The 20,463-nt window shown below is 38.5% G+C and overlaps 1 protein-coding gene and 1 non-coding gene across 3 annotated transcripts in view; one reads left to right on the top strand and one right to left on the bottom strand.

The window, feature by feature from the left end:
* Positions 1-20,463, top strand: part of LOC121166753 (glycine receptor subunit alpha-2) — a 153,235-nt gene that overhangs the window by 73,466 nt on the left and 59,306 nt on the right. The gene's annotated exons all lie outside the window — the stretch shown is intronic.
* Positions 9,893-9,999, bottom strand: LOC121166755. The gene has a single exon (XR_005885467.1). It is a non-coding gene; the product is annotated as a U6 spliceosomal RNA (small nuclear RNA).

Genomic DNA, 20,463 nt, shown 5'->3' with positions numbered 1-20,463 from the left:
TTCTGATGAGTTTAATCTGAGTTCTTTGGAGTTTTCAGGGCATCTCACATACTATGCCATTTCTGGATGAATGATGCACTCTCTGGCTGAGATCATACAATTTCCTCTAAGGTACTGCTTCCCAGTGGCATATCCCATATCTGTAGTCTGCTTACTTAAGCGGAAATAACAAAACAAAACAAAATGCATGACCTCTTGGTTGACATGTTTTTAAGGTACTTAAGAGATCATCCTCTATACCATTTATTTGTGACGCTAAAACATATGCACTCCTGACTTGCTAAATGGTAGAAGTACAACTTCATTGTTAACTCTTCTACTTTTACCCTGTCATTTTGAATATTCCAGTTAATCTAACACTTTTAATAGTTAACTCAGGTAAGAAACAGGAATTGGTATCCTTGGCTTCACACTAAACCCCAACCAGTGAGAACACACATAAGTTTCTCCTAAAAAAGTCATTTACTCTCTGATATATGGGCTAGTTGCTAAACTTTCATTAGTTTACCAAATACACAGCATGTGGTCAGTCTCATACAGTTGGTGACGAACCACCTTCTTCCTATCTTTGTAAGACTGGGGAGATTGACCCAGCAATGTCAACCTCCATAAATACCATTGCTTAAGTTCATTCTTTCCAAATGCTGTTGTAATAAATGTAGGGTATTATGTGTAATGGTTTCCAGAAAGTCCTGATTATTTCCTAGGAAGTCCTGCAAGTGCATGCAAATGATGTCCCTTGAGTATAAGCTGTATTGAAAATTCTAAGGCAACAAGAATATCTCATTCACAAACTTAGAATTATTCTTAACTTTAGACTTTATAAGAGAAGGGATTCTATTCATGCTGTCTGTTTGAATACTCATTTCTTAGAATAATACCTAGTTCATAGTAGTTACTCAGTGAGGAGCTGATCAGTGAATGAATGACATTCAGTGGAATTTCCAGTATAAAAGAAAATTCATTCACTATTCACTTATTAAACTAACGCTGATTTTTTTTTAATCTTTGGTATAAATTGAGCTAGAGATCAAAAGTAAACAAAACACAGATTCTACACTCAGGGCCTTAATCTGTTGGTCAGGAACAAACATTTGTAATACTGATTATAAAAATAATGGGTTTTTTTTTTAAAGATTTGTTTGAAAGAGAGAGATCTATCTGCTGGTTCACTGCCCAAGTGGCTGTAATGCCAGGGCTGAGCCAGGTCAAAGCCAGGAGCTTCATCTGGATCTCTCCCACGGGTGCAGAAGCCCAAGAACTTGAACCATTTCCTATCGCTTTTCTTTTCCCAGGCCATTTGCAGGGGGCTGGATTGAAAGTGAACCAGCTGGGATTCAAAGCAGCACCAATATGGGATACCAGTGCTTAACCCAGTACACTATACCAACAATGTGGAATTTAAGGACATACCATTAACATGAAGTATGGGAGGGAGGCATTAAAGGAGGAGAGGGAGAAAAAAGAACAAATGAAAGCAGGAGAAGGAAAGGTCCAGGGTTAGGAAACTAGCCTGAAGGAAAGAAGTGAAGCTGAATCCAGGCAACAAGGACCTTCTATTCACAATATTTGGGCTTCACTTACAAAATAAGATTTTCTGAGAGATCATCTGGGCAGGTTTCCAACACACTTCATGATGTTTAAACATATTTCAAGTGAGAAATTAGTGTTTACTGATTCCAAGTTAATTTCTAGCCTTCCTGCAACCAAAGTTAAAAACTTTTTCATTGTTTTTTCAAGACATTCATTCCCTTACCCAAATACAGAACAAGAATAAACACTAGCATCAAATCTGTTTCACAGGTATCTTCCCATCTGGAGCTTATAAGAATGTTTTTAACATACACACCTCCACCAAACTCTGAAAGCTGTTTCGTTGGCATTGTCCTAGCTGTTTAGAGCATGGAATCCCTAGTGGTACATGGAAGGCCGGGTGCAATATCAGCTTTCTGACACATCAGGCTGAACTGAATGGATCAGAGAGATTGTTTTCCTTTACACCATAACTTTGGTTGTAGCTGAATGATTTGCAGCCACTCCTGTGGATGTAGGTCAGAGACTGAAGAGCTGAGGGCAGACACTGGTGGATGACAGCTGGGGTCACCCAGGTGGGTGTCTGATTATGACAGGCCCATGGATTGCTCTTCAGAACCAGAATGCAGAGGCCTTGTCTCTGACTACTGTTCACTACAATGCCCTATTTTCTACACACTGAAATTGCCACTTATTTTTCAACCATCTGGTGAACTGAGACCAACTGGACCATTTCAAGCAGCTGCCAAACCCACAGGCATATAATTTAAAAGAGGCTATAGTCCTACCACAGCTTGGTGTTACTTTGTTACCCAATAACGTGCTTCTCACATGAGCCTGCAATAAGAGAAACTAGAAAATCAACAAGGCTGATAGCTACACAAGTTTTAGAATAACTATTTGGATATCTATTTTAGCTCTAAAACATAAAGATGATTGCCCCTTGAATCAGCTATATCTTCAGCTAACTGGGATGACTTTCCTAAGTCAGACTGACATTTCTGTGAAAGGTTAGGAACAATCTTGTTTTTTACATAATTAGTATTTTATGAAGTTCTTGAATAAAGATTAAAAAGAGAGCCAAGCATTGGCAAACTGCTTTGTGGACCTGTTTACCATGGCCAGATGTCTGCATATATGGGAAACTCCATAAACATTCCTTGATGACAATCCCCAGCTATAGCAAATTGAAGAGTAATTGGTATATTGAGCATGAGATGAAATTATGCAGAGATGACAAGTGTGATTCTCCTGAGACAGATCTTGAGTACCACTGGCATTTTAGTTAAAGGCTGTTTTGGTGATCTTTGCAGTGAAGTTGACAATGAGAGAAGCTACCTAGGCGCAGCTTCTACTAAAGTTCCAGTGAGACTCTTAAGTCTTTGAGGGACAGCATTTTGAGTTTCTGGATGACTCTGAACTCTTTCTCTTCTCTTTTCACTAAAGTGGGTAACTCTGGTCCACACAGTCTATATGGCTTCAATTCTCATAAACACCAGAAAACATGAGAGAAATGAACAATCGTCAAGCATTCAAAACATGTGTGGCAATGGAGTGTATGCTTAGATTATTGACTAGAAGAAACAGAACCTCCATCTTTATTAAAACTGACACATAAAATAGATTACAAGTCAATGAAGGCAATGGGGTAAATGTTTCTTTTTCAAAACTGGCTAGTATAATTCCTGTCCATGTATCCAAACCCTTCATTAACAACCTTCTCTGTGCCGACTATATTTTTTGTCAAATGACCTGTCTTCATGAGACAATGGCAAACGTGACCTTAGAAGAGACTTGAAAGATACTTGGGTAGTGGAGCTAGCTTTCTGCTTTAGATTTTGGGTTTCTATGACCACCCTGTGTGAATACGTCCAGGCGAGGCTGTCATATAACGAGAGACACATGACCCAGCTATCTCAATCACCAAGGTAACGGCCACTTAATGAACAGATGAATGTAAGAACTGCCATGGTATTGTAAACCCATGAGGGACCTCAGCCCCTAAGATATGGAACGGAGATAATCTATTCCAACTGAGCCCAGCCCAAATCATTTACACTCACAGAACTGGGAACAAACAAGTGGATGCTGTTTTAAGCCAATAAATCTTTGGGTGTAGTGTTATACAGCAAAAGTTAACTGATGCAGGTAGTGACGAAGTTGGGTACAGAGGGCTATGGCTGTCAAAGGAAGGATTCTTGGCATAGACTGGAACTTCCAGGAAACAGGGACATGATGAGCACTTGGACTAAATGAAAACAAATGAATCTACCCTCACTGTGTTTTTGAAAAAACAAGCAAACAAAAAGAAACAACCAAACAATCACAACAACAGAAACACAATATTAACTTTGGTTTCTATGGGTCAAGTAAAAAATACTCTTTACATTCAGTGCAGCAATATGTTTTCTCCCTCATTTTCAAATGACCTGAAAAAACCCACCTCTTAGTTACTTACTCAAATACTTTAGGCAAGTTTCTTTAAACCTTTCCACAAGCAGAAGCCCCAGATAGGGAACAGTTGAGTGCATCTCTCTTTATGATGCATCTGTTGCAGCCCAGAAGGCAACAGGATGTTAATGACAAATGCACCAATTAGAGAAATCATTAATGATTGGGGAGGTTTTCCTTTTTGCAATACCCTAATTATTAAATATACTTATTTCTTCAGAGAATCATGTTTGTGTCTATGCATTGTAATGCAATCATTTATCTAAAGGGATTATGTATATGAATTATAATAAATATAGACATCTATGGCATAGTAGTACATTTTATGATGTTCCTAGCTGAAACTTTGCACCTTAGAACAACACCCATATATCTGTAGATCAGAAATCTGACATGGTACAACTGGGTTCTTAGCTGGGTTTTTAGTTTACAAAGCTAAAATCTAACCGTCAGCTGGTTTTGTTCTCTGAATGTTCTGGGGTGAAGGGGAGGACAATCAGCTGCCAAGAGCATTCTGATTAGTGATAGCTTCTCATTCCCTCAGCTATAGAACAGGCTTCCATTTCCTTGGTAGTGATTTTGAGACAGGGACTGCCCTTCATTCAAGTAGTAACTTTCACCTTCAAGTCAACAATAGTTCATTGACTTTCTACATTTTCTTTTCCAGCAAAACAGGGCCACATTAGAAAACTGTTTATTCACCAGTAAATAATAATCACATGGGTACACTGGAGCATGCTGTACAAATGTACCATGACTTCTTTCTATTTTAAATTTCTGACATCTTCTAGACTCAGCTTTAAAGAGCTCTTTAATTAGATCCATGCTCACTTAATAACTGAATTTTAGGTTAACTTACATATCTATAAAATCCTTTCATTGCATTCCATAGGTCAGTTTTCACTGAAGAACTAGCAAAGGTGTGCCTACCAATGACTGCAAATATTGGATGGGGTCAGTTGGGGCAGAAATTTAGAATTCTTCCTAACATATCTGGTTATTTTACACTCCTTGGTTGGTCTTCCTGAGTACATTTTGCTGCCCACCTTGCATTGTCAAAACAACAGGCAGAAAAAAGAAAAAACTATTTAGCACCTCTACTGAAAGTCCTCCCTCGGCTCACAACTACATCAGAGTAAAAGCCATCATCCTTACCTTGTTGAGTAATGCCATCCATGTCAGTCTGGCATTTCCTCCTCTTAACATCTCCCAATAAGCCACCCCCTTGCTCACTGTCCCAGCACCCTGGCCTCTTTGTAATTCCGCAAATATGTGAGGCACATGATGCTGTTTCTGGATAACTGAATGGCTGTTCTCTGTCCCTTCAATGCTCTGCCCCCAAGATAATTATATCACTAATTTCTTTACCTTTTCTGATATTTATAATGATTATTTTTATTTATTTGAAAAGCAGTGTTAGCCAGAGATCAGGGCAGGCAGACTGATCTTCCATCTGCTAGTTAATGGCCACAGTGGCCAGGGCTAAGCCAGGCAAAAGCCAGAAGCTTGGTGCTTCTGGGTCTCCCACATGGGTGCAGGCGCTCAAGCACTTGTACCATCCTCCACTGCTTTTCCAGGAGCATTAGTGGAAGCGATACCAAATGTAAAGCATCCAGGATTTACACTGTGCCCATATGAGATGCCAGTATCTCAGGCAGCACCTTAACCCACTCTGTCGCAAAGCTGGCCCCCTCCAAATCATTATTTAAGTCTTAGTCAACAACCCTGTTCTGTCCAATACCACTACTGCCAAGACTTTCATCAACACCCTTATGCAAGCTCCTTTTTTTATTTTTAGCTTCCCTACTTGATCACCTTACAGTAGCACTTCAGTTTATGTCAAACCCTATAATGGAGTATGCTTATTATGCATTTTCTGCTTCCCTTAGTTTGAGTATAAACTCTAGGAAGGCAAGTTTCTTTATCTTGCTCCCTAGAACAGTATCTAAACTATAACATGTTCATTGTGTTTATTGAATAAATCAACAAGCACACACATCTTGAAGTTTAGACTTTGAGCATCACCAATCTAACCTTTCTCAGGGATTTAAGACAAACGAAAGGGAACCTACCTAGCCAAGAGTCCAGATTTCCTAAATTGTTGTTCCTTAACCTTGGAGATCCCTAACTGCATACAGTATATTATTCTAATATAATAACATATTTATGAAATTTCACTTTTATGACTGATAGCATCAAGTAGTGCTATGTTCAATTTTCTTCGATAAATATATCTTACAATCTTTAACCAAGGAAATCATAATAAAATAAAATACTAGCTTAAATAAGAGCACAGAGAGGTTACTTTTCTCTCAGCTTTGCTTTCTCAGCACTGTGACCTCGTTTGGAGGTGACACAGCATCCAACATCCCTTCTCACTTTGTTAATTTGCTTGAATGCAGCATTAGTCTTTGATTTCTGATCAAGGTGTTCAGAGGTTCCTCATCTAGGCTCTCTTCAGCAGCTCAAAGCCAAAAGTATTGCCCCATGAGAGCCCAAATGTCAGACAATTAGTGCCCTTGACTTTAGTCAAAAAAAGACAGTGTCTTTGTTTTCCTCTAATTTAAAGGTTTCATTAGGGACTACCTATGCATTTACACCTAAGAATTTCTTTGGAATCTTTCTACAATTTGAGAGGCCATGAGGGTCAATCTGAAGCACACCATGATATACCTAAAGCAAACCATTTTCCATCAATCACCAAAAATGGTGGGGGTGGGGGAAAAGTGGGAAAGAATGGGGAAAGTGGCACAGTGGCATAGAATTCTAATCCTCTGCCCACAGTACCAGCATACCATATAGGTGCCAGTTCTAGTCCCAACTGTTCTATTTCCAATTCAACTTTCTGTTTATGATCTGGGAAAGCAACGGAGGATGGCTCAAGTCCTTGGGCCCCTGCGGATGGCTCAAGTCCTTGGGCCCCTGCATCCATATGCGAGACCTAGAAGAAGCCCCTTGCTCCTGGCTTGGGATCAGCCCAGTTCCAGCTATAGCAGCCATTTGATGAGTAAGTCAGTCAATGGAAGATCTTTCTCTATGTCTCTTCTCTCTGTGTAACTCTGCCTTTCAAAAAAAAAAAAAAACGCTTTTTAAAAAAAATGGTGGGAGAACTCCAGGTTACTTTCCAAAAGTGATTACACTTTCAATAAACTGGAGTTATCAAAGTACATAAGCTGGTCTCATACAATTTTAAACCCAGTGACCCTGTAGCAGATGGGAGAGCTGAGAATGATGACAGTAATATGCTTTTCATTTCTCAAGATCCACGTGAAGTGCATAGTTCTTCGTTCATGAAGCCTGTATGGACTACTATCAAGTGAACATGACTTCTCTCTCCCTCTCTAGTACTTCATGTCTTAACGATCACATCCTAACTTGTGGCTTGGTGATCAGAATCCACATGTTCTTGCTCTAACACAATATAAATTCCTTGCACAGAAGTTCCACTTGACATGACTTATGTAGCTTCCATAGAAGAGGCTCTTAGTGATTGGTGAAGCACTGCAAAGCAAGAGGACTCAATGGTTTCTATGGTCAGAATCAAAATTATGCTGGAAGTTAAACAGATTGCTGAAGAAGGGTCTCTAGCGTACATTAGAATCAACAGAAGAGATTTTAAAGCTTTCTGAGAGCTGACCACAAAATAGTGAAATCAAACTCTGAGCTTGTTGAGGCTTCAGTATTCTGTAAAGCTTATAAATGATTCTAACATATAGCCAGAACAGTGGTTTTAACAATTGTCACTGGGGAAACATTTTCACTGCTTACCACATTCCAGGATACATGTTCATGTACTTTCATCTAAACACTATCATTATCCCCAATTTATAGATGAGAATACCAAGGTACAGAGGGGTTAAGTAATTTGGTCAAAATCATACAGGGTTAGACTTTGAATTAAAGAACTTGATCTCAAACAGTCTGTTTTGGGTTCGTGTGATCAATCAGCATGTCACCCCTTCTTTTACAGTTAGCAACAGCTCTCTGTGTTGAATCTTTTCTATAGACTGTCATAGCAGATATATGATGTACATCATTTTCTTCAAGAAGGTTCTTGATTTTGTTTTTCATTTCTTCAGCAACACATTAGTCATTCAGTAGCATGTTATTTAACTTCTTGGTGTTGTTAATATTGTTTTCATCCTGTTGTTGATTTTGTTTTGCAGCTTTTCATTTAAGGGGATGTACAGCAACTGTGTAATGGAGACTCTCATATCTAGTAACATGTTATTTAACTTCATGGCATTGTAAATTCCTATTTTCTTCCTGTTGTTGATTTTGTTTTGTGGCTTTTCATTTAAGAGGATGTACAGTAATTATGAAATAGAGAGTATCGGATTCAGATATGAGGATACAATGCAGTATGCATCTCTACTTCCAGACAAAGATGGACTCCCAATGAAACTGTTAAAAATATCTTGACAATAGGATGCTGGACTCTCTGCTATTGTCCATGCCCGCAATAATGGACATATGACTGTGTATTAAGAACTATGCTACAGTAATGATATAGGGGAACTCAGTGAGCGGGGAGGGAATTGGGGAGGGGATAAGGGAAATCATAAGGGCATATGGAACTGTAATAATAGGAAGTAAAGTTTAAAAAAGACTAAAAATGACTTTTAAGAGTAATAATTAGTAAGTATAGATGCTAATACTAACATCGGTTTTTGTCTAAAAAAATTCATCAAATGTTTTGCTTCAAACTAATTTATTCCAGTATATATTGGCTCATAATTATGATTATTTTTGCTTTATTCCTTTATTTGAGAGGCTACCAGAGAAAGAGAGAGCATACACGCTTCCCATCTCCTAATTCTATCCCCCAAATGCCAATAATATCTAAAGAGTGGCAGGATGTTTGCCATGTGGGCACCAGGGTCACATCTACTCAAGCTGTCACCTGCTGTCTCCTAGGGTTCACATTAGCAGGAAGCTAAAATCAAGAGCAGAGTTAGGAAGAAACACAGTCACTCTGACATAGGAGGGAGGTAACTCAAGCAGTGTCTTTACTGCTATGCTAAACAATTTTCCCCTAATCCTTTTTCAAAATAACACCTTGTGGACTGAATTGGAAGGGACCTAATTCCCCTCATGTAGCAATTCCTTTTCACGTGTCTATTTTTCTTAAAGATTGAGCCTTTCTCCCATGGATTTTGTCATTAAATTCTATAATCATTTAGAGTCCACTTATGTCAATATTCAAGGTATGCCTACTCTCTTAGACCTTAAGGACATCACAAACATAGTTACAAGTTCTGGTATCTTAGGAATTTATGCACTAGGTTAAGGCAAATATGCTCTGCAATGGACCAGAAAACAAATACATTAGGCCTGAAAGCCATAAGGTTTCTATCCCAAGTACCCAACTCCACTGCTGCTGGGCAAAGTAGCCCTAGAGAGCATGTCAATAAATGAGCATGGCTGTTTCAGTAAACCTCTGTCCTAACAAAGAATCTGGGAAGTATAAACATAGAAACCCCAGCAACAAGTGTTCCTGGATGTTAAAGAAGGGAGATTCATGTCTTAATACTCACTGTGTTTGAAAGAAAAGCAATGAGTGCTTTAATTGAGGCTGCAATATCTGAGTTGATCTATTAAGATTCAACAGAATTGCAATAAGCAGGAATGACAAGGAAAGCCTGAACAAAAAACACAAGTGTATAAGCACACAAGACTTTTGTGGGAAGGTGCAAGTACTTCTGTTTAGCTCGAATATTGATATGCTTAGGTGTGAAGTAGGAAATTAAAAGAAGTGTAAAGGCTCTAGATCAAGCCTGGCAGAAGAAATATGTTCCTCTTGTAGACTTGTTAAGCTTCTCCCATTTTGGTTTTTTATCCCACAGGGCCTTATTTTATGCTTGCTTCTGCATTTCACTTGCTTCCTCTCCTAGACAATCCTCAACTTAAAAGCAGTGATTACTGACCATCTTTGCGTGTCATCCTTGCGCAGGGGCCATGCTAATCTTCTCTGTATCGTTCCAATTTTAGTATATGTGCTGCCGAAGCGAGCACGATTACTGACCATCTTTGAACCTCCACTGTTTATTAGTAAAGAGACAGAACCCACTATCAGAGAAAAAATGTATTTGAAGGGTTAGAAACAAAACCACCCACTTCAGCCCAAACCATTTGGGCTTACCCAAAGAGACAATGAAGCTTTGCAGAAATGATGCAAAGACTACTACATGGACAGGGAACAGCAAATTCGCTCCTTGCAACACCAGTGCCTTAGTTTTCTAGTAAGTACTTTGGTGGGAGCCCTTGCAATTGAGTAGAGGCTAATTCCCCCATCATGCACATTTGGCCACAATTAGAAGCCACTTGAAATTCAGCTTAGTTTTAATTCTCAGCTGTCAGCTTCAAAGAAAAAAAATCCATATAGATAAGTACTAGCATCTTACCTGTTAACCAAAAGGTTAATTAAGTGAATTAATCTTTACATTTGAATACATTTTTACATGGAATTTGGAAAAATAATTTAAATGGGTTACACAAATCAGTGTGATATTAAAAGGAATAAGTACTAAAGTTTAGGATATGAGTTAAAAAGCTTATATGTTTTATCAATTTTGCAACAGTAGACAAAATTGCCTCTGGCAAATTTAACCTGAGAAGTTAGAAAAGCTGATACAGATTCTGAAATCCTCCTGGAATTACTAGTACTGCCATAGAAATATTCTTATAAAATGCAGTGTTTCAGAAAGATAAAGTTTCTGAGCTATTAAAAAAAAATACAAACACAAGTGGTTATCATTCAAATGAATCTTGCAATTCACAATGAAGTAAATAACTGCAGAATTATAAAATGACTTGATTATGTCCACTGAGAAAAAAGACAACAAAAATGGAATTAAGCTGTATCCACATATAGTGGTTACAAGACTCACAATCATTTACTGAAGATTTTCTGGGAACAAGTAGCACCAACATCCAAAAGCTGATTCTGTTTATGTAACACCTATGTGTCTGTGAGATTATGTAGGTGATGTTTTACAAGTAGCAATGTGTTGTTAGTAAATGTTACCAAATAAGCAAATATTTTAGGTAAAAATATATATATATATATTTGAGGGCCAAAGAGTCTGTCAGTATTTGGAGCACAATGGATTGCATAATAAGGAGATAATGTAGACTTTGAATTATGAGAAAGCAAGGCAATTTCTGTCATGGTCATTAGAGGCCTCCAGAGAACTCTTCACTTGCTTGTTATGTGAGTTTAAGTAGGTCATGGCAGATGATGTCTTATGGCTGTTTCAATTGGAAGCAACTCCTAGGAGAGAGTTTCGAATACTGAAAGTCCGCCATTCCCAAATCATGGGAACCATGCACTGCACCCCACGCCAGCCCCCACCCCCAGATAAGGATATATAAGTCAAAGAGACATCAGAACTAATCAAATGAGTTTCCAGTGAGAACATCTGTAAGTTACTAAGCAAAAAACAACCTGAGGCAGTATTGCATTATAACCCATATTATAAAACAAATATTCACGAGCCTACACAGATAAAAATGGAGAAAAACAAATCTCAGAAGCAAAAGAATTCCAAATAATTTATATACATATTCTGCCCTCAATGCCTTGATGCATAATTCTCTTTTCCTAAAGCGTGGGCTGTTCACTGTATTACAGATGGGAAAAAAAGAGTGACTTTCTAATGGAAAAATCTGACAAACACTACCTCAGCCAGATGATCAAGGGCAACATTCGCAAGGATTCCTGATGATAGTACACACTCTTGGTATTAGTGATGAGTAGGATATTTGGCCACTTCAGTCTTCCTCCACAAAATCCATAATCCCAATACAATCATAAGCAAAATATCAGACAGTTCCCAGTTAAGGAACATTCTACCATATACTGAGTCATGCTCTTTAAAACAGTCTAGCACATCAAAAATAGGGAAAGTTCGAGAAATCACCACATTGTTATTACTGTTATTTTATAATACAGTTCCATATGCTCTGGGATTTCTCTTACTCCCTCTCTAACTGCCGCCCCCCCCCCCACTGATTTCCCTATATTATTGCAATAGTATAGTTCTTCAGAAACAGTCATAAATCCATCATTGTGGGCATGGAAAATGGCAAAGAGTCCAACATCCTATTGTCAAGATAAAGTTAACAATTTCATTTGGAGTCCACCTTTGATCTGGAAGTAGAGATGCATACTGCATTGTATCCTCACATAAAAATAATAACTAAAAAGTGGAAAAACAACCAATTTAGAACATTGAAAGAAAAACACAAAATGTTTAAGCTACTTTGGGAAAAATGGGCTAACTCTTAACTATAGTTCATTTTACATATTTGCAGAGTTCAAAATTCTTCTCTGTTCTTCATTATGTTATCAATGAACATAACATTTGGATATAAGCAGGGAAAATACTATTGCCGTCTTTCATGGATAACAGTGGGAAATGTAGATTAGCTTTTACTAGAAAAAGAGTCATCTTAGTGCTAGTTCTTCTGACAGCTCAAAATCTTTAAACTCTGCCACTCTGTATCTCACACAGAAGGGGGTTACTGAATTAGTACTTTTAGCATGTAGGTAAATGTATAACAAAGCTATTTAATCTGTGGTTTCTCTCATAAATACAAAGCTATAAAAGGAAATATTTGCCAAGTGTCCTTGGGGAGTGGGATGCTGAAAGGATAACACAGAGTAGACTAAACAGGAAATGGCACAAAATAGCTTCAAAACCTGTAATCCTATTTTCTTCATATCTTCAGAAAAATCTGATAAGTCCATGGTATTTTTCACTGACAGCAAAAATTATCTTCCATGAAAGAGACCTTGATTTTCCCTTATTATTTATATGAAGATAAAGTTTCAAAAAGTTATACCTCATTCAAATAAGTATGCATTTACTCATAAGAAACTCTTATTTTCTGTTACACCTAACGGTAATTAATGAAATGTTTGAAACATCATTTTTATATCATGATTTCCATTCCTTTTGTGCTTGAGAGCCTTTTTTTAAATCAAATTATGGCATGCCTTCAAGATGAAAGTAATTTTATGTTTAGTATTAGCTCACTGAAAATATAATTGAAAACACAAAAGCCTAGCATGAATTCAAGCAATTCACATCAGTATCTATATCCATTTAATAATTTGAAGTGTAAGTGTGGCAGGTGTAACATTTATTCATTCTACTTAACAATGTATAGTAACATTGTAAAATATGGATTTCTAGAATTATATAAGCCTCTCTGTTATAGTCCCATTTCTCTTTTAAGAAAACTCATTAATGTTAATATTGAAATATGTACCAAAACAAACAGAATTTGAAACATATATTCTTTGTACTTAAGTAATTAGAATCCTGTCACATCCTAAGAATAAAGCCTCTCACAGTACTGACACTCAATAGATATTCGTATTATTATTCGTATATTAGCAAAAGCTAAAACTCGAGGTGAGGCAATCTGCCACAATAGATAAAAAAAATCAGTGTTTACACTTCCTGGGGTCTAAATCTCTCCTCAGGTGTAAATGTTTTTGGCCAAGTAGTCTTAGTAGATGAGTTCCAACAAAAATACTTCCCTCCACCTCTCTTTCAAACTCCTGTGAAAGTTTCTCAGTGAATCACCTAAACCTTTCTCCCCAAGAGATAGAGACTAAGTCTCCAACACTGAGAAACAACACTGTCAAATATGGACTCCATAAGGGGAGAAACGTGTACCGCACAAAGGCTGGTATCAAGCAGGTATGTATGCAACACTTCATTTGCCAAGTAAATAACCAAAGGAGATTGAGAGTTCTCCATTGGAGGAAATCCATAAACAGGGGAAAGGAGCTCCTCAACACGTATTCCATTAAAACAAATGGCTTAGGGCCTGCTGAAGTAACCTAGCAGCTAGAGTTCTCACCATGAAGGATCCGAAGCCAGGAGCCAGGAGCCTCCTCTGGGTCTCCCATGCAGGTGCAGGATCCCAAGGCTTTGGGCTGTCCTCAGCTGCTTTCCCAGACCACAAGCAGGGAGCTGGATGGGAAGTAGGGCTGCTGAGATTAGAACCAGCGCCCATACGATATCCCATAAATAAAATCTTAAAAAAATAACTGATACAACAAATATCTAAATATTCACAGTGAAAAAGTGTTTAATGTTGCATAGAACAAGTGTATTTCACTTGTGAGGCTTATATATTTTGTAATACCACTGATATTTCTAATTGAAAGACTATTTTTTCAACTTAGCCTCTTGGCCATTGCATAGTTTCTCTTTCCTTGCACCATGACAGTTTAGAAAAATTTAACCCAAACTACAGCACCTGGAGTTACACTTTATTTTTTAACATTTTATTTATTTTTATTGGAAAGGCAGATATACAGAGAGGAGGAGAAACAGAGAAAAAGATCTTCCATCCGATGATTCACTCCCCAAGTGAGTGCAATGGCCGGTGCTGTGCCGATCTGAAGCCAGGAGCCAGGAGCTTCTTCTGAGCCTCCCACATGCAGGTGCAGGGTCCCAAGGCTTTGGGGCATCCTCGACTGCTTTCCTGGGCCACAGGCAGGGAGCTGGATGGGAAGCAGAACCACCAGGATTGGAACTGGTGCCCATATGGGATCCCGGCACATTCAAGGCGAGGACTTTAACTGCTACGCTATCACGCCAGGCCTGGGATTTACAATTTAAATGAATATAAATCTTAGTGTGTGCTTTTCTTATATATTTATGCCTGTGATATTAAAAGGCAGGTCTTACACTTGCCACTGTTTTTGCTAAAGTGGACCAGCCAGGACTGGAGCCAGCACTTACATGGTATACTGGCATCACTGGCAGCAAATTAACCTGTTGCCAGTCCCTTGATGGTAATTTTGAAAGCAGTGATTCAATAAGGACCATTTTTCAAAAGAATTTAATGCGACAAGATTCCCATCCTGTCCATCTAATCCAAAATTATTTAAATTCCCACACAGTTTAGTGGTTTGGATAAGGTATCTACATTCACGCCATATGATGTGAGTTCTATTAGCCTGATTGTCATATCTCATCCAGGGAAGGGGATTTTGACAGGACTGGCTTCATTGCACTGTAGAAATCATCAGAGTTAACTCATACTGAAATAGTTTTAAAATTCATGGAAAATAGAATTAAAGGATAAGCTTGTTTTGGTTCAAGAAGATTCGGAAATCCATACACAGTTTTAATATGATATATATTTACCCATGAACTTTGGGGGGTATGCCTATATATAACTGTTCGAATGATACCTATATCACAAGTACTGTCAATTGATAACATTCTTAGAGTGCCACATTTAACCCTCACTCTGTATGTTTCATAGAAAAAAAGGTGAAGACATTATCCAATAATTTGGGGACGCTATCATATATTGATCTGCACCACTCAGACAAAAACTGGGCTATTGGGTCCGAATCTGCATGCCTGGCTGTGGGAAACGGCCACTGAAACAACCACTGCAGTCTGTTGCAAATGTTCTTTCTGGCCCATTTGGCTTTGAGGACCTAACATATGCCTAATGGCTCCATTAGTATATGAGTTAGGAAGACCTAGGCCAAATTATACATATTCATGACTGGCAAATTGCTCACTCTGGCTCTAAGTAGGAAGTAAAAGATATAGGAGAAAAAATATAGCTCCCCTTCCGGGCAGCCCAAAGCACTGGAGTATTTTAATATAACAGGGACTTAGGTTCTACCAGAATCATTCAGTAAAATCTATAGCACACTCCTGTGAAGGTTATATATTCAAGGGCATTCAAGTAGCCAGAGAAAGCAAGATAATGTTACCTAAGTAAAAAAAAAAAAAAAAGTGTCTCCTCTGCAGTAACTTGCGGGAAGCCCTGGGCTTTTTCTCTCATTAAGTCCATCTGCCTGGGCTGGGTGCCTGGCAGTTCTTCTGCTAATGAGAGCCTGTTCTTCCTGAGACTGGAAGAAATAAGTCTTCATCTCTACTCCTTCCCAGGTGCCAGTGGCACGTCAGAAACAATTTTTTAGGAAGGGGGCATTTGGAGGCACAACCAGGTATGGCCATTCATCCACCCGGCACTGAGAACAGAGAACAGCACCAACTGCCTGCCTTTTCTCTACTGACTTGTTAGTTGAGGAGGGAATTACATCCCTTATCACTCAGGGCCATCAGGCTTTTAGCTTCTTAGAAATTAGAATATGCAATGATTTCATTTGTCACAATTTGTTCACATTTCTTTAAACTATGACTACATGGACTTCTTGCTATTACATGTCCATGATAGGAGTAGTTATTTTCCTCATGCCTAGGTTTGTTTTTAAACATTATGCTGCACGAATTTTAAGAAAATCATGCTTGAGAATTATTTGTTTCAAAGGAAAGACAAGTCTGATGTCATTTTTCAAATTCTTACTGAGCTGGTATGGTAGGCAATATTCCAGAAAGCACTTTCCCAATAAGAGCCATGCTGCTTTCCCCTAAATCTGCAATCTGATGAGAGATCACTTCCACTGAGAAGCTACAGAGGGGTTCAAGGAAATTCTGTTCTCGCTTGACAAAGGGGAGGAATAGAGCAGAAGTGTGGGGAGCACTAAATAACAGAGAGGACCCTGGTGACCATGATCAAAGAAGCATACTCTTCAGTCCCATAATTGCATGCATTGAATGCTTCCAATGATAAAAATAAGAGGTGTCTAGGCTGCAGAGGAGTTTGCTGGCACTGCAACTTCAGCATCGTAAGACTCTAACCAGAACATTCAGCCATACTGTGCTGACTTCCAACTTAGAAAAAAAACCCATTAAATGCATATTTTTTCTCTCTTTTTAAAAAGATTTTATTTTTATTGGAAAGTCAGATAGATATACAGAGAGGAGGAGAGACAGAGAAGAACTTCCGCCCAATGATTCACTCCCCAAGTGACTGTAACATCCAGAGCTAAGCTGATACAAAGCAAGGAGCCAGGAACTTTTTCCTGGTCTCCCACGCGGGTGCAGGGTCCCAAGGCTTTGGGCCGTCCTAGACTGCTTTCTCAGGCCATAAGCAGGAAGCTGGATGGGAAGCGGGGCTGCCGGGATTAGAACCAGTGCCCATATGGGGTCCCAGTGTGTGCAAGGCAAGGACTCTAGCTGCTAGGCTACCATGCCAGAAACCTGAATGCATATTGTTTAAGACATCAAATTTGTGGCAATACGTTGTACATTGACAGAAAGCGAATACACCTGCTTTCTTCTCTTTGTAGTCCTTTGAATAGCTAAGCAATGGTGCTTAGATGGAAATGCCCTGAAAAACTGCCCGGGTTATGCAGCACAGGTATCACAAGGTGTTGGAGAAGTAGGAGGCAGTATTAGTGAAAAAACTGTTAAATACTTTCCAGAATTACAGGATACTATAATATGAAGTCTGTGAACCTTGGGAAGGAAAAGGGATGGGAGGACAGGTATCCAACATGCATAACACAAAGTTGAAATAAGACAGGACAGTTGCCACGTTGTATCAGAAATCCACAAATTCAGTTTATACCCCATAGACATGTACAACTATAATTTGTTGAAATTAGAAAACAGCTAAAATGTGTCGAGAAACAGAAATACACTTGTCCACCCTTGCAGCCCCTTGGAACACCTGAGCAGGTCCTCTGCTCTGGTGTAGCCTGCCCATCCAGCTCTGCTTCCCTGGGTATTGCCAATCCCCATCTCTATGACTCTTCTCCCTCCACGGCCAACAGTAGAGTTCTACTTATTAGAGCCAAATGTTTGCAAGGACACTGCCCCATGATGCCAGCCAAAATGTTCCTCTTCTGCTTGCCAGAGCCTCTACACACCAGAGCTTATATCTCTTGCTTACTTTGATGGAAAACTGGAGTCGAGATAGACTAGTAGGAGCAATGAAATAATGAAACAGTAGATTTTTAGGACTAAAAAAAGCTAAGAGTCATAGACTTTTATGAACCAAAGACCACCTAGATACTTTGGAAAGCCCTCTTTTAAAGACTATCCTAAGTTTGCTCAATAATAAAGGCTTCTTAAGGGAGAAAATGTGGTTTCCATAGCCTGCTAGTTTAAGTGGGGTAAAGAAATGTGGCATTCGCTCCAGCTACAATTACAGAAGGAAAAGCCAGGGCATTCAATGACGTAATTTGTTGTATTAGCCTAATGTACAGTGTTTCTCTGGCTGATATAAGATCTTAGAGAATGCACTGATATTTTTAATTCAACTGGCTAAATCCTCTAGAAGGCTTCTTGCTTCTGCATAGTAATAAATGTTATTTCTTGCCTAAGTGAGTGGTTCTAATAGTCTGAAGTCATGTTCATCCTTAAACATTCTTGCTATTCAAATTAAATGCTGTCTTGCAGGAAAAGAACGAATGAGAGAAATAATTCAGTTTAATATTGGCTTTTGACATTACAGTTTGGTTAGAAATAAGGCAATTTCTTTCTTACTTGTCTTCTACCTTTCTAACATTAAGCTCTGTTATTAATCATGGTGCTTAATAGGTACTGTAAATGGCATTCATTGTTCTATCTCTGGAAATTCCATACTTATGCCTTCATCTTCATGTGAAGAAGAATTATGATGCTGGCATGAATAAACATATGACCTGTACAGCCTTATTATAATAAGCTTTGATGAAAAAGTGATTCCATGCAACTGATGTGACTCCTGTGACCCATGTTAATGACATAGGCAAGTAAAGATGAACGGTAGACTCTAGGCTCGCCTTGCTCATGGTTGAATTAGTAAACTCATGCAACAAAGGCCTGCAGATTGGAAGGTGTTCATTCCCTTGATTAGAGCTATAGGCCTTCTTTACCTATACATCAATGCGAGTAATAAATATTTTTCCTTGCCTTGCATCAGTAAAGGTTGACATTCAGTGGTTGACTTTATTATTCCCCTTTCCATTCCCAACAGCTGGACATTTCTTTGGATTCATATTAGGTTACACTTTCCAGGCTTTCTCTTAGGCATGGGAATTGTTTATTAGTAGAAAAATGAGGGGAAATGACAGCAAAATCCATTTTTGTTCTTTTTCTCTTTGAGCCTGTAATTCGACACTGTACATAAATACATGTGCAAATGGCGGAGTGATTTTTCAAGGCAAAATACTTTGAACATAGAGACAAAACACAACTCTCAATTCATTATCTTGTATCTCTGTAATTAACCTAAAACAAAAATTAGAATAAGGACACACCATAGTTGTTAAAAACAGTCCATCTGGGGCTTGCCAGCCTTGGAGCTTTATTAGGTGATGGCTTCTCCCACAGAGTGAGATAGATGGACTTTGAAAAATAATTAGAAGACTCTCATCTGTTGGTTTAATTAAAACTGCCAATTTGTTTGCCTGTTCTCATGCTCTGCTGTCTTCCTTGTACAATCCATCCATTGATCCTCTTCAAGTTGAAAAGCATCACAAGTATACTCTACATAAAAATAGTTCCTCTACCTTCCAGCTCAACTTTAAAAACACACCATTAAAGCCATCCTTCAAGAATAAGTAAAGTCAGTCGGACAGTGTTCAAAAGACAATGAAGAAACAGTAATGGAGGGAAATGGTAATACCCAAAGAAAGAAACCCAGCCCCATTCAAATGCATATCTGTTATGTGTCAAGTCCTGAGCTAAAAATGACATATACATATTAAATTGATATTTAAGATAGCCTTGCATGGTACAAGTACTGGTATTATAGAAATTCAAGTGTATAGAGATGATTTATCAAGACTTAGATTACATGGGCAACAAGTCACAGAATAAGATGAAAGTTTACACCTTTAACAGTCAGTCGTCTTTACAATTCTGTTCTGGTTTTCCTTAATTAGTATAAGACACTATCCTTGTATTGACTGATTACTTGGCATTAGGCACTGTTCTGAATTCCTTGTGTAATTTAACTTGGTTAACTTATTTAATCAAATAAGAAGTGATATGGGGACACTCATATTGTAGCTTTAAAGACTGAGGCAAGAGAAGTTCAAAAGATTCCCATATGCAGAAAGGAGGGATAGCAAAACTGGAATTTAAAGAAAGCAAATCTTGTCCCCAAAGTTCTACTTTTAACTGCAACTTCTCCTTGGATCAGTAAATAAATAATATGAGTCTCCCCAGTGAGAAATTGGAGAAGTAGACTTAATATGGGAAGCTACATTCAGTATTATCCCACTCACTGGGCTTGAAAGAGGATAACTGTTGTATGCTGGTGGACATATAACAGAGAAGACCGGTGGTGAGCATCATTTCAGGGGCTGTTTCACAAAGATGGTGGTCCATGAGTGGAGGAGGGGGAACTTGGATAACCTCAGCTATCCAGTTTAGATAACCAGAAAGGTTTTTCTTAATTTATATTCTTTTTATTCTTATTACTATTATCATTTTATGATACTGTTCTATAGGCCCTGGGATTTCCCTTATCCCCTCCCCAGTTCACTCTCTCATTACTGAGTTCCCCTGTATCATTACAATAGTATAATTCTTCATACACAGTCATATGTCCATCATTGCAGGAATGGACAATGGCAGAGAGTCCAGCATCCCGTTA

The sequence above is a fragment of the Ochotona curzoniae genome, unplaced genomic scaffold, assembly GCF_017591425.1.
Source record: "Ochotona curzoniae isolate NIBS_2020 unplaced genomic scaffold, NIBS_Ocur_1.0 patch219, whole genome shotgun sequence".
In the NCBI taxonomy this organism is placed as follows: domain Eukaryota; kingdom Metazoa; phylum Chordata; class Mammalia; order Lagomorpha; family Ochotonidae; genus Ochotona; species Ochotona curzoniae.
The sequence above is the reverse complement of the archived record's forward strand: the minus strand, read 5'-3'. Positions and strand labels throughout refer to the sequence as shown.